The sequence below is a fragment of the Lactuca sativa genome, chromosome 2 (genome assembly GCF_002870075.4).
Source record: "Lactuca sativa cultivar Salinas chromosome 2, Lsat_Salinas_v11, whole genome shotgun sequence".
Classification (NCBI taxonomy): Eukaryota; Viridiplantae; Streptophyta; class Magnoliopsida; order Asterales; family Asteraceae; genus Lactuca; species Lactuca sativa.
Window position 1 is genome coordinate 166,958,604 of NC_056624.2, and position 13,488 is coordinate 166,972,091.

The 13,488-nt window shown below is 35.0% G+C and overlaps 1 non-coding gene across 1 annotated transcript; it reads left to right on the forward strand.

The window, feature by feature from the left end:
* Nucleotides 1–12,614: 12,614 nt before the first annotated feature.
* Nucleotides 12,615–12,721, forward strand: LOC111897376 (small nucleolar RNA R71). The gene has a single exon (XR_002852242.1). It is a non-coding gene; the product is annotated as a small nucleolar RNA R71 (small nucleolar RNA).
* The last annotated feature ends 767 nt before the right edge of the window (nucleotides 12,722–13,488 follow it).

The window sequence follows — 13,488 nt, forward strand, 5'->3', positions numbered from 1 at the left end:
ATACGACTCGGCGAGTTGGGTCGTGGTCCCCCAACCTTTTATGTTACTGAGTAAACTCGTTGAGTATAGGAGATGACTCAGCGACTTGGCCATGGTTTTGGGTTATGAAGATTGAGGAAATCGATGAGTTCAAGGAAGGACTTGGCGAGTTGTGAGTGAAAGGTCCTGAATATGTTATGAAGATTGAGGAACTCGACAAGTTGTGAGCGAAATGTCCAGACTCTGTATGAAGGAGAACTCGACGAGTTCAAGGAGGAACTCGGCGAGTTGTTAGTAAAAAGGTCCCAACTATGTTATGAGGAAGAACTCGATGCGTTCATGAAAGAACTCGACAAGTAGGATTGAAGTTTCAAGAGTTTTATGAATCATGGAACTTGACGAGTTCATGAAAGAACTCGACGAATAGGATCGATATTTCATGTTTTTATGGATTATGGAACTCGAGGAGTTGATGGACCAACTTGGCGAGTTGAGTCAACCAGGATGTTGACTTTGATTTTGATCATTGACCAGAGTTGACCCTTAAAGGGGTTATGAGTATGAAAGGGTAACTAAAGGAGTTTGTTATGTGTAGGAGTTTGAGAAGATTTGATCCCAGCACCGAGGACAGTTTAGCTACTACGCGACATTGAGGCGAGTTACCTTCAAGTAGGAGTGGGTCGAAGGCACCAACGCCGACCCACTAGTAGTTGATTATAGTAGACATGAATGTCTTTGTGATAATTTTCTGGTATGCCACTATCTGTTATGTTATTTGTGCTAGTATGCTATGATATTATGAGATAGTGGTAGGAAGGGGACTAGTGATGGGTTTTGAGCCCTATAGCATCCCTATGGTGCACATACAACCCTAATGCTTTGGATCTAAGTTTTATCTAGTTATACATGCAATATTCTTTTTCCAAAGCATGAAGCCTAACTAATATACAAATTTGATATTTGAATCATAAAAACAAGTTAGATGATTACCTCTTATTGTAGCTTGTAGAAGTTGGCCTTTCAAGAGCTTAGCACCTCAAGTGTGATGCCTCAAATGTTTCACAAGAAACCACCAACAATTGGATGACAATGAGAGAGAGCTTGGAGCTCCAAAAAACCATCTATATCCTCTTAGAATACTCTTGGTCCGATTTTAGGGGCTTAGAGGTTACATATATAGTGTAGAATTCCAAGAGTCACTTGTAAACCCTAATTCTTACACTTAGGCTTATGATCCAACAATTGATTTAGACTAAAAATTCATGCACTATCTCATAAGCTTAGTCCATCACAAAACAATCATGGATCATTAGCCCAAACCATATGTGTCACTGATTTACATAATCAGTCCCGTTAATTTAATCAGTCTCTTTTAATCACTAAATTAATTCTTGATCAATACTAATTAAATAATATGATTTCTCAATTAATATATTATACTTATAATATATTAATAAATTACAAATAATCTCTTTCTCAAATATCCATCCTATCAAATTGTTTTGGTGAATGCAACCCAAAATGGACCATGCTACTATCGGGTCAAGTACATACCAATTATATTTATGGGCTTAGACACATAATCCAACAGTCTTCCACTTGGATAAGTTTAATAGCTATTACTTCAAGTACGACTTCAGAATCCGATTAGCAATCGTAGCTCTCAAAAGCCGCTGTTGAACTCTGATCAATAACGCATCCTTTAGATAAGGGATCAAATATTCCTCCATTCTACAAGATATCGTATGGACTGAGACATGGATTATAATCATTCTCTCTGTCCATGTGTTGTTTCCCAACTTCTAATTGATGACGATTGACAACAGACTACATTGAACACATCAACTTAGTCCAGGGTGGCCAAGCGCTTAGGGTGTCATCAATAAATCATCGAGGGGCACACTAATATTGCTTTTATCCCTCTTAGGGTAAAAGGAAAGGATAAACGTTGATTCATATGATTGTACTATTTACTCATCAAATCACACACAACAATACGTTTTATAACATCAAGTTACTAATGCGTTTACGTATTATCAATGTGCAACCGACTTGTGAACAACAACTTATATCTCTCCGTTTCAAGAATATAAGTTATTATCATCTCACAATCACTCGTGAGAAAATCCATGAAGTGATTCAGATTAGTGTGAGTTTAATCCAATACTCAAATCTTATTACATGAGTACTCATGAACACTGTAGCAAACTTGTGCTATGTCTAAACGCTTAGATAATCTACAGTCGGATTCATGACAGTCTTATCTCATTACTTACTTCCAAATTATGATTGATTGTGGATGTTTGAATAATCTTATTATTCGGGAAGTAAAACATGCAAAGTGAAACACAAGAATAATCCAATCCAATATGGACTCAACCGTATTGATTACACATTATTCATTGTATAATGTTTTGATTAATCAACTTAACACTTGAATTAAAACAACAGTTATCCCATGCTCCAAGCATGCATACTATGTTTTACCTATCGTCCTCACCTTGTGAAATAGATCAATTGAACACATTTCCAATGATGCTGATTTCACAATTCCCTAATCCTTATTATAAGTGTAAGAATACAAAATCCTTGCCACTAATAGAATCCATTAGAGTCTAAAATTTTACGCAATTTTCCTTTTGTAATGTCGAGGCACCAAAGTCACAGAGACTTGGACAACGAAATTACAACGTATTCCATTTGAGAATGTTACAAGAAAATTCCCTGGAATTGAAGTCTCACATTCAAAAAGGATTCCTTGAACATCCTTGTTGCATTAAAGTTTCCAACTTCACACTTAGATTCTTAATATCCAACTCCTATTATGGAAACTTTTCCATAATTGCCATATTAGACCAGTCTCTTACTATAATATTTCCATATATATAGAATTTCCTATGTTGAAACATTTCAACTTTACATTCATATATATCCATAACTAAGTCCCATTAAAATTTCAATATATGATTTTAGATTCAAAATGAAGTATGATTGCCCTCTCCTTTAAATTTTACTATAGCAAAATAACTTTTCAACCTCTACAACTTTGCTAATTAAAATTTATTTCCTATATATATATATATATATATATATATATATATATATATATCATTACTAACTTGCAACACTCAATGTAATAATTATGCTCACACTAGCATAATGATTACATACTTACAAACATAACACTTATGCTCTCACTAGCTTTGACATGTACCTAGAAATCAACTAGACTTCTAGAAATCAATACTTATTGAGTTTCTCACCAAAGTTCAGATTTCTAATACAAGATGCTTTGATAAGACTTATCTAGGCTTCTCAACACTATGATCCCACTTGTATAATATGTGAGACCTCTCGTGGTTATGTAAGACCCTGACGATTATGTGTTTTGTTTTAGAATGGTGGTGATACATCACGGAGCAGGAGGTTCAGGGTCTGGGTCAGGATCAGGTTTAGGTTTGGGTGCAGGTTCTGAGCCGATTGATGATGAACTACGTGAGTTCATTGCGTCTGAGATTACGAGAGGCATCCTTGAGGCGACCCCGATAATTTTTGGGTCGATCAAGGAAGGGATCATCGAGCTAATGGGGGAGCGTGTCATGGCGTTCAGGAGCGACATGTCATCTGGCCAGTCAGGGACACACACACTCTCCTTCAAGGATTTCAGGGGATGTGGTGCACCAGATTTCCACCAGGTGAAGGACCCCATTGTGGCCAGGAGGTGGATTGCAGACATCGAGTCTGCATATTTGATGAGCTTCTGACCTGAGAGGTCGAAGGTTCGATATGCTGCAGGTTGTTTAAGAGACCGAGCTCAGGATTGGTGGGAGGCAGTCAGTGATTCCTTGGGAGCCCCAGCCATTGAGGCTATGACCTGGTTGGACTTTATGACCAGGTTTAGGGCTGAGTTTGCACTAACTATGAAGATTTAACAGCTGCGCAGGGAGTTTCTTAACATGAGACAGACGACTGAGTCGGTGGCGGAGATTGCCACCAAGTTCAGGGAGAGAGCATTACTGGTGCCTCAGTACGCGGGGGACGAGGAGATGAAGAAGACCCGATACTATGACATGTTGAGAGCTGACATCAGGAAACATGTCAACTACTCATCATGCCCGACTTTGGAGGACATGATAGCCAGGGTGACAGAGAGGGAGATTGATATACAGCACATCCGGAAGAGGAAGGCGGAGGCTAGGCGGGTGACTGGGGTTTCGGGGAAGAAACCCACATGATCCGACACTAGACTTAAATCAAACTGGGAATTATGAAATTTTCTTCAAAACGAGGGTGAAAGATATAATATTTTTAATATTTCTTATTTTCACTTTAATTTTCATTAAAATATATAATGTTTCATATAAAATATAATTATACCGTGATATGCACATATTTAATCATATATTTCATACATATTTATAATATTTTTAGCTAAAATCATACTTAGTTTTGGACAAAAGATACTTATTATGTTTGAAATTTATTTTATAGTTGCAAAGACATGCTTGAGACAAAAAGTAAGAAAACAAGGAGCTGGAAGCAGGAGAACGGGAGTTATGACAAAAAGAAAAAAATAGTGTAACATCCCGACTCCCAGGTATTATATATATATATATATATATATATATATATATATATATATGAGTTAAGTGAGCAACTCGACGAGTGGGTGCCCCAACTCGTCGAGTAGAGATGAATTGACCAGTGGGTTAGAAATAAGATGGATGAAGATGGAATCGTCATAAGAAACAAAGCAAGACTTGTGGCTCAAGGTTTTTTTCAACTGGAAGGGTTAGACTATGATGAAACGTTTGCTCTTGTTGCTAGACTTGAAGCAATTCGTCTATTTCTAGCCTTTGCTTCATTCAAGAATTTCAAAGTCTATCAAATCGATGTTAAGACTACTTTCTTACATGGAGTGATTCAAGAAGTCTTTCTAAAGCAACCTACAGGTTTTGAAAAAGAAGAGTTTCCAACTCATGTATATCGTCTTGATAAAGCGGTATATGGTTTAAAGCAGGAACCTAGAGCATGGTACGACATATTGGCTAGCTATATTATTGCAAGAGGATAGAAACAAGGAAATATTGATAACAATTTGTTAATCAAGAACTCAAGATCTCACATTAGTCTTGCTCAAGTATATGTTTATGATATCATTTTCAGATCCACTGATGAAAAACTGTGTTTTGAATTCGCTGAGATCATGGCTAAAAAGTTCTAGATGAGCATGATGGGTGAACTAACTTTCATTTTAGGTCTGCAGGTTAAACAAATAACTAATGGTATTTTTGTTGGTCAAGCTAAATGCATTGCAAATAAGCTGAAGAAGTCTGGTTTTTCTGATTTCAAGCGAACAAAGACTCTAATGTCCTCATTAGCATCTATTAGCGATGATCCTACTGGTGCTGATATGACTGCAACATTGTATCGAGGAATGATAGGCTCGTTGCTCTATCCTACTGAAAACCATCCTGACATCATGTTTTTTACCATATTGTGTGCTAGTTATCTAGCCAGTCCTAAGGAATCTCATCTTCTCATTGTAAAAAGGATTTTTCTTTACATAAAGCTACACCCAATCTTCAGTTATGGTATTCTTATGATTCAAAGTTCAAGTTGGTGGGATACACTGGCTCTAATCATGAGGATGTGTCATTGATTGTAAAAGTACATAAGGAGGGGCTCAAATGCTTGGAGATAGGTTGGTTAGCTGGTCCAGCAAGAAGCATACATCAGTGGCTTGCTCTACCGTTGAAGCTGAATATGTAGTTGTTGGAAGGTGTAGTACTCAGATTCTATGGATTTAGAATCAACTCTGAGATTATGGTCTAAACTTCTCTAATACTCGCATATGTTGTGAGAACACTAGTTCCATTAAAATGATACAAAATTCAGTGCAGGATTCCGAAACCAAGCACATTGATATCCATCATCACTTCATCAGGGACATTGTTCAAAAAGGAAAAGTTGAGCTGTTTTATATCCCTTTCACTGATCAACTGGCTAGCATTTTCACTAAGGCATTGGACGAGAAGACTCTAAACAAATTGATTGCAAATCTTAGTATGCTTTCAGTAACTTAATTGTTTGAATTAAATTTGCTTCTTTTTGCTTTCTCAAACACAAAAACAAGTGCTGCTTTTATTATTTTTTAGAACCTTATATAGTTTTCTTAAGCTTTGATTATAATGTTTACAAGTATTCTCTTTTCTTTGTATCATCTATCTTTCAGCACTAGCTTTGTTTTATTTGCACCTCTTCCTTCAAGAGTTAGAAAGTGTTGCAGTCATCCATAATGTTCTGAAAGCTCTCGTTGTTGAGAAAAATATTGGCATAAAGTCTTCTTCGTGTTGACAATACTCTTTCTCTCCTCCACTCACTGTTATGGATGCAAGATGCCTCCATCAATACTACAAGTCTTACTTTAACCTACTGACTCATAATCCGATAAAACCTCGAGTTCCCTCGTGTTGATCTTGTCAACTCGTTGGTTTCATGGATTTGAGCCAGTTAACACGTTGGTTACAAAGACTAGTTCTTTTTCCTCTCTTAATCTTGATGAACAAGAAGCTTGGAATTCATCTGCAACATCTCAAATATAAATGGCTTCATCATTCTTGGTTCGTATCAAATTGTATTCTATATTAATGTGTTTGTTCTTGATTGTGTTTTCTTTTATAGCTAGATTTGAAGATCAAATTTTTTAAAGAGAGGAAACTAATTAATGAGTATTTATTTCAAAAGATTCTTTTTTTGAGATTTTACTCAAAAGATTTTTTGCCTTTATGATTCTTTTGAAAAGGCTATATAAAGAACCACCGAAAAAGCTCTAAGATATCACTTTCTTTGTTGACTAACTTTTTTGTTTGTATTCTTATTATTTTGTATTATACCATTTTTAAGATTTGACGGTGGCATTTATTAAGACACGTATATAAACTTTGAAACATGATTGTCCCTAGAAGCAAGTTGTTGTATGTGCCTAAATCTCTCTTAAGTATCTCATCAACGAGACCACTTGTTGAGATGAAATTGAGTCACCCCCTCATGCTAATTGTCTAACATTGTCTAAGCTTTCTAAGTGAGATTGCCTAGTCCAAATTGAAGAAAAAAATTATAGAAAAGCTTGGGTGTCTATTTTTAATTAAGTATCTTTCCCGACTCTATCCCTGGAAGCATGCTTGCTGTATGCATCAAGTCTTATGTTTGGCTAAAACATTGAGCATAACCCAATGTCTTACCCCAATTGCATAGTCATCAGTGTAAGAGTTACTTTTTTGGTCATTAAATGAAAAAGGGTTATTCATGTCCATGACCTCCTAGTCTGAGGTATGACATGGTACCATTACGAATTAACGAGAGATCTATGATTCTAGACTCCAACTAACTCTATGATGCAAATATTAAACCAATTCTTGATGATAGGTTATCACCGTTGACAATTCACGCTGATTCCACCTCAGCGTCACTAAAACAATCTATTATCTCTATATATTCTTCTTTAGAATTGTATGATTCAGCGTATGATGCAAGACGTTGATTAAGAATTCGAAAAATCTTTGTCGATGGGTACATTTCATACCATAATGTATTACACGCATCATACCACTCTTCCTCCAAGTTTCATATTTGTTTTTGATGTAAAAAAGGGGGAGAAACTCACAAACTATCAAGTGTTATTAATTTGAGGAGAAGCAAAATCTAAAGGGGATTCAAGCTGATAGTTGATACCAATATTAATGTATTTGTCTGTTACTACTCATAAATGTTGCCTGTACTACTGATAAAAAAATATGGAGTAATACAATTTCTTAGGGGGAGCATTCGTTAATACTGAAGAACTTAAAGTTTCAATCTTAATCTTAGGGGGATCATAGAATTTATTGAAGATTAGTTTTGACATCATCAGATAAGGGGAGATTGTAAGGCCACATCTTATGATCTTATAAGTCAAACACTCTATATGTTGACTGCCAACGCCAGCACCAATATCAACATCAACGTCAGTGCCTCAAGCCTTACCGGCATCAGAGTGTAGATAGTTATCTTATGTAATCTGTGTATATTAGGGAATTATAGGGATTTGTATAGAATAGATAGCAGATTTGATATCTTTGTGATGAGGATCGATTCTTAGTATAGATTAGATACAATCCCTTCAATCAAGGGATATACTTGTATATTCTAGTATATATTCAACATTTTGGTGAAACCCTAATGTGAACATCTTGGTGACTGTCTTTGTGACATCCTGTTTTCTTGGTGAAAACAACCCGTTTGTTGGTGAATTCTTCATGTTCTTTACTTTTTCTATTCTTTATTTTCTTTATTTAGTGTGTTCTTGTTTATTATACTTGAAGTGTATCCTATCGATACAAAGCTTCAAAGACCCCCTAAAATCATCCCCTTTAAGGAAACTTCTAGAACTTCTCTATTGTTCAACAATTGAACAATTGCACCTTCAGTCTTTGCACTTTTAACTAATCTAGTTAATCCCAAAATTAATTTCAATTAATTTCATATTAATTATTAATTAAACAATGCTATTTTTAATTAATATATTAATCTCATAATATATAAACAAATAATTTATTGTTGTTTATTAATCATATAATAAACCAACAAATCAACCACTCTCTCCAAATATCATTCTACATTATTACTAATTCTTAGGGCAACCCAAAAAGGACTTTGCTTCCATTTGACACTTTATACCAATTTAGTTATAATCTTAGATACCTTAATCCAACAGTCTACCACTTTGATAAGTTTATAACTACAATTACAAGTATAACCAAACAACGAAGAGTGCTTTCTAATGTCACCATCAAACTCTGATCCAGTTAGACATTGTCCCTAAGATAAGTGATCAAATCTTCCTTCATTCTTCAAGATATCATAGAGACATGGATTACAATCAATCTCATTGTCCAATATTTTGTTTCCCCCATTTCCCGATTTATGATGAATGATGTGTATTATAAGTACTAGTTTTAAAACTAACTAATCTAGACTAACTAATACGCGATAGGCAGTGTACCTGGTCGATTAATAGAGTAGTTTAGGTAAGTTGAGTATCGAACACATGGAACAGAAATAACAGATAAAATTACCTACTAAATTTATCTAAATAATATAAGAAAATAAAGTGTGTGTGTGTGGGGGGGGGGGGGGTCTAGTTTTGGAAGTCTGGAAACTTAAAAGCAACTAGCAAGAAGCACTTTAACCTAAAGAAGAAACAAGAAAAAAAATTAATTCAAGATATTAAAGAGACTTTCGTTTAAATGCGATTCACTTGCTCCTATGGTTGATTTCGTGGAAAGTGAAATGCATTATAGTGTGCTTGTTTACTAGATCCTAGATTGATTAAAGTTATGATTAAAAGACTAATCCTTTAGCTTAACGAATTCATTCATTCAGTGATCAAGTGAACAAATGAAAACGAAACTAGTGTTAAGTTCGAATTATGGAAGACTTGTAATTTTGATTGATATATAAATAATTTATAAACATCAATACATAATATGTTTGCTCTTCATACATTAACTTTCATACCAATTTACTAAATTTTCTATTTAAACATAGGTTATTGGTCATCACACTAGTCCTACAACCTTGTTACTCACAAAATCATGAGATTCAAGCCAACAAAAAAAGATAATTCATCAAATTTGAATTACACTCAGCAATAAACAGAAAAGAAGTTGTCATTAATAATAAAAGGTTTTTTTTAACATGCAACCATAATAAATAAGCACTTAGCTATAATCCAAAACCACTCAATCAACACATAGTATGCAAGATCATCTATCCTAAATGAAAGTTAGGGTGTTTAGCCATAACTACTAGAAACAAACAAGTAAAAATGAAAATCACATTGAATATCATGATCAAAATAAAGAATTAGAGTGACTAGAAATAATGTTGCCTTTAGATCTCTCCAAAATCAAGCATCAAACGATTTATGCACTCCAAAATCTCCAAGGGATGTTTCTTATCGTCAAAAGTCGTCAATAGCTTCCAACATAAGTTACGGTTGAGAGCCAAAACAAAATATATATAGTTACCAAAAATTGCTTCCCATGTCGTGGTAAATAGACTCCATGGGGTGGCGACCACTAAAAACGCGTATTCTCCAAGGCTCAGATCAGGTCGCGATAAACCAACTCGCCACGACCTGGCTAGACATCTACACGTCGTTGGTTTCAAATTCCCAGATTCCTTTGACTTCAATTGACTTGGTCCAATATTCCATCTTCTAGTTCCACATTTGATTTGTTTTTATCCCGTGCATGTCTTCTTTGCTACAAAGTAGAATTTAAACAAAATAAATACCTTTTGTCCTTTAATGAGCCCAATTGTAGCTAAAAATATAAAGAAAATATACAAAATATATGATTAATTATGCACATATTAAAATAGCCCACACTTGACTTTTGCTTACCCCCAAGCAAAATTGATTTTTATTATTATATCATCACATCAAAACCCTAGTCACCAACATCGCACAAGTCAATCCGTTTTGAGCTCATCCATTATATCAAGACCGCAATGCATACATTTGTGTCTAATATTCCAAAAAACTTCCCTAATCCTAAATACTCACAATCTTCAAAAACATTTCCCAATAAATTTGAACAACATTCATTTTTGGCATTCTTACCTCCTATACCTTTTTTATTTACCCCCTTTTATCTCAAAAGTTATCGCCAAATTCCATATGACTCAAATTTAAAAGAAAAATACTATATAAATAATTATCCTAAAAATATAACTACAATTTTTGTTGTTGCTACTTTATCTTTTTTGTGGAGCTCTTTTCCTTTGCTTTTTTTTTTTTTTTTTTTTTTTTTTTTTTTTTCATTTTCTACTTTTTTTTTATTATTTTATTATTTTTTTTATCTTTTCTCAATGGTTGAACTTTCAATTATCACAGACAAGCAAATAAATAACTTAAAACATTAACTTAGTTGCAACTTTATTAATACTATAGTTCGTGACTTTCTAAAAGATTCATTGGAGTACTCAAAATCTATTAGGTCTCTAATGGAGCCCATGCCTTTTCATGAAACCCATGTAGCGGTATTATTCCCGTTATGATCTGCGTTAATGTACTATAGGTGGACTGATATAAAATATTCCTCGGGGAATATTGGCCAAGTCCCAAAGGTCACAAATTGACTCCACTCCTGAACTGTTATTTTATTTTATAATAGCTAGACTCAACAATGTAGAAAAGTAAACAGATAAACTTGGAAAATTAACTCGCTTTGATTTGAAAGAAAGGACCCAGGAGATAAATTAGTCACTGATAAGTTTTTTATTAGTTTTAAGTTTTCCGAAAGCAACGCTTTTTACATCCCTCAAACAGGGCAAGACTGTGTTATTGTCTTATGATTTCACTAGGAGAGGCAAGCCATATATACACTTGAACATATGTTGGCTCAAATAAACATTAAAGCTCACATCAGATCATCCTACACAACACTAGGAACCTAGGTCCCAACACAACAATGTCACAATTTATTAACTAGATTTCAAAACTAGACCATTTTTCAAGTCTTTATATTCTACAAATTTTTAATCCTAGTCATTTTTTTTGGCATGCTTGCATTCCTATGTTCGACCCCCTACCCCACACCTATTTTATGCAAATTTTCCTAATTGCATGCTTAAAACAATTAAATAACTTAAAAGAAAAGAGATAAATTGGAACAAAATCCCCTGGGATAGAAGTGGCGAGGTCGAACTTGAATGTTGTGTGGCTGACATATCATGAAATAGTTGGAATGAAAGACTCTGGACTACTACATGAATGATATTTGAATTTCCAAGGAAATGGACTTCCAATATGGTGATGAAACAACAACTCGAAATTCAATCTGAACATACTCCACGCCGTAGCCTTCTATGGTACTGAAGGACGATCACAAATTTCACATTTGGATTTTGTTTCTTGCTACTTGAAAGTGTATCCGGTAACCGTTAGCTGAATTGCCTCAAGAATTGATCGATTTGTTGCTCAATATTACAGTTTGAGGCTTGTTGATTTCGAAGGACAACATTGGTTTCATATGTCTCTTTCCGATGTAGCTACAAATCGGGCAAGCATCGCTTCAAAATCATTCTTCTTTTCAGGATCTGATTGCTCCTTTTGATAAAATTTGTGACCTTGTTGCCTATACTTTTCCTCTTTTCCCTTCTTGTACCCATCATAGGGCAACCATTCCTTCTTTGTTTTCTTCCAATCTTCATCATACCTATCTCCACTTAAATAGCAAGCTTGAACTTTCCGATTGTCATATTCCTTGGTTAAATGAGGTTTGCCAAAGTTATCACATCTAACACGAATTTCGTGGATGGATTGATCCATCTTTTTCATCCTACAGTCTATTGGCTCCAACTTTTTCATTACTGCAGCCAAATCTTTAGAACCTCCACTTCCATCCTTGTATCATCTTGTCTTGTATTCTCGAGGGTTGTGATACTCCCTTGAGTGCTTCGAAATTTCTTCAATTAAATCCTTAATTGATATTGGAGCTTTCTTCATTAATGGTCCTTGAAAGTCAAGGAGTTGTCTAGTTGTCATGTTTACCCTGTCATAAAAGATTGAGACCTCTTGTTGCACATTGAGGTCATATTGCGGGCAGTTTCTGAGTAACCCCTTTTACCTGTCCCACCCTTCATACAAAGATTCTCCACTTTGTTGTTCGAAGTTGGCTATGTTTTTCTTCAATTTTGCAACTTTTTATAGTGGGATGAATTGTTGGATGAATTCTTCACAAAGTTGTGCCCAAGTTGTGATGGCCCCAGGTGGAAGTGCTTTGAGCCAATCTTTCGCCGCCTTTCTAAAAGTAACCGGAAGAATCCACAACAACATCATTTCTCATGGGATATTATGAATGTTGAAGCAATTTGCAATGTCTTTTACTTTATCGAGATGCTTGTAGGCATCTTCGTGATCTTTCCCATAGAAGGGGATGTATTTCAACATAGCAAGTATATGCCCTTTTAGTTCGAACTTGGCGGTGTTTGGAATTTCGGGTTGCACAAGACCCGACTCGTTCTCTCACATCCTTTTCTTGTATTTCTCCCTGGACAATTTCGCAATGTTGCCTATCTTGTCTTCAGGTTCGCTTTCCTTTTCAGATTCTGAATCTGTCATGTATTCACTCTCTACTTCGTTTGGTTTCACTTCTTGTTTTGGCTTGTTTTCTTTTATTTTCTCCTTTCTTTATTGCTTTTGCGAAAAATAGACTTAGGATCTTTCAAGCCTAGTACTGTAGTGGATGAACATGCTCGGGTCATAAACTAACTGTAAAAAACAGAAAACAAATGCATAAAAAGAACAAATACAATAAAAAGCTAAATTGTTTGAACGTTGGCCACGACGTGGGCAAGGTGTGCCACGGCGTGGTTACTGAAAGGAGGGAAAATTAAAAATAGAAAAAAAATGTAAAACGAAACATACGTAACTTGATGTATATTATAATTACTAGTTTTAAA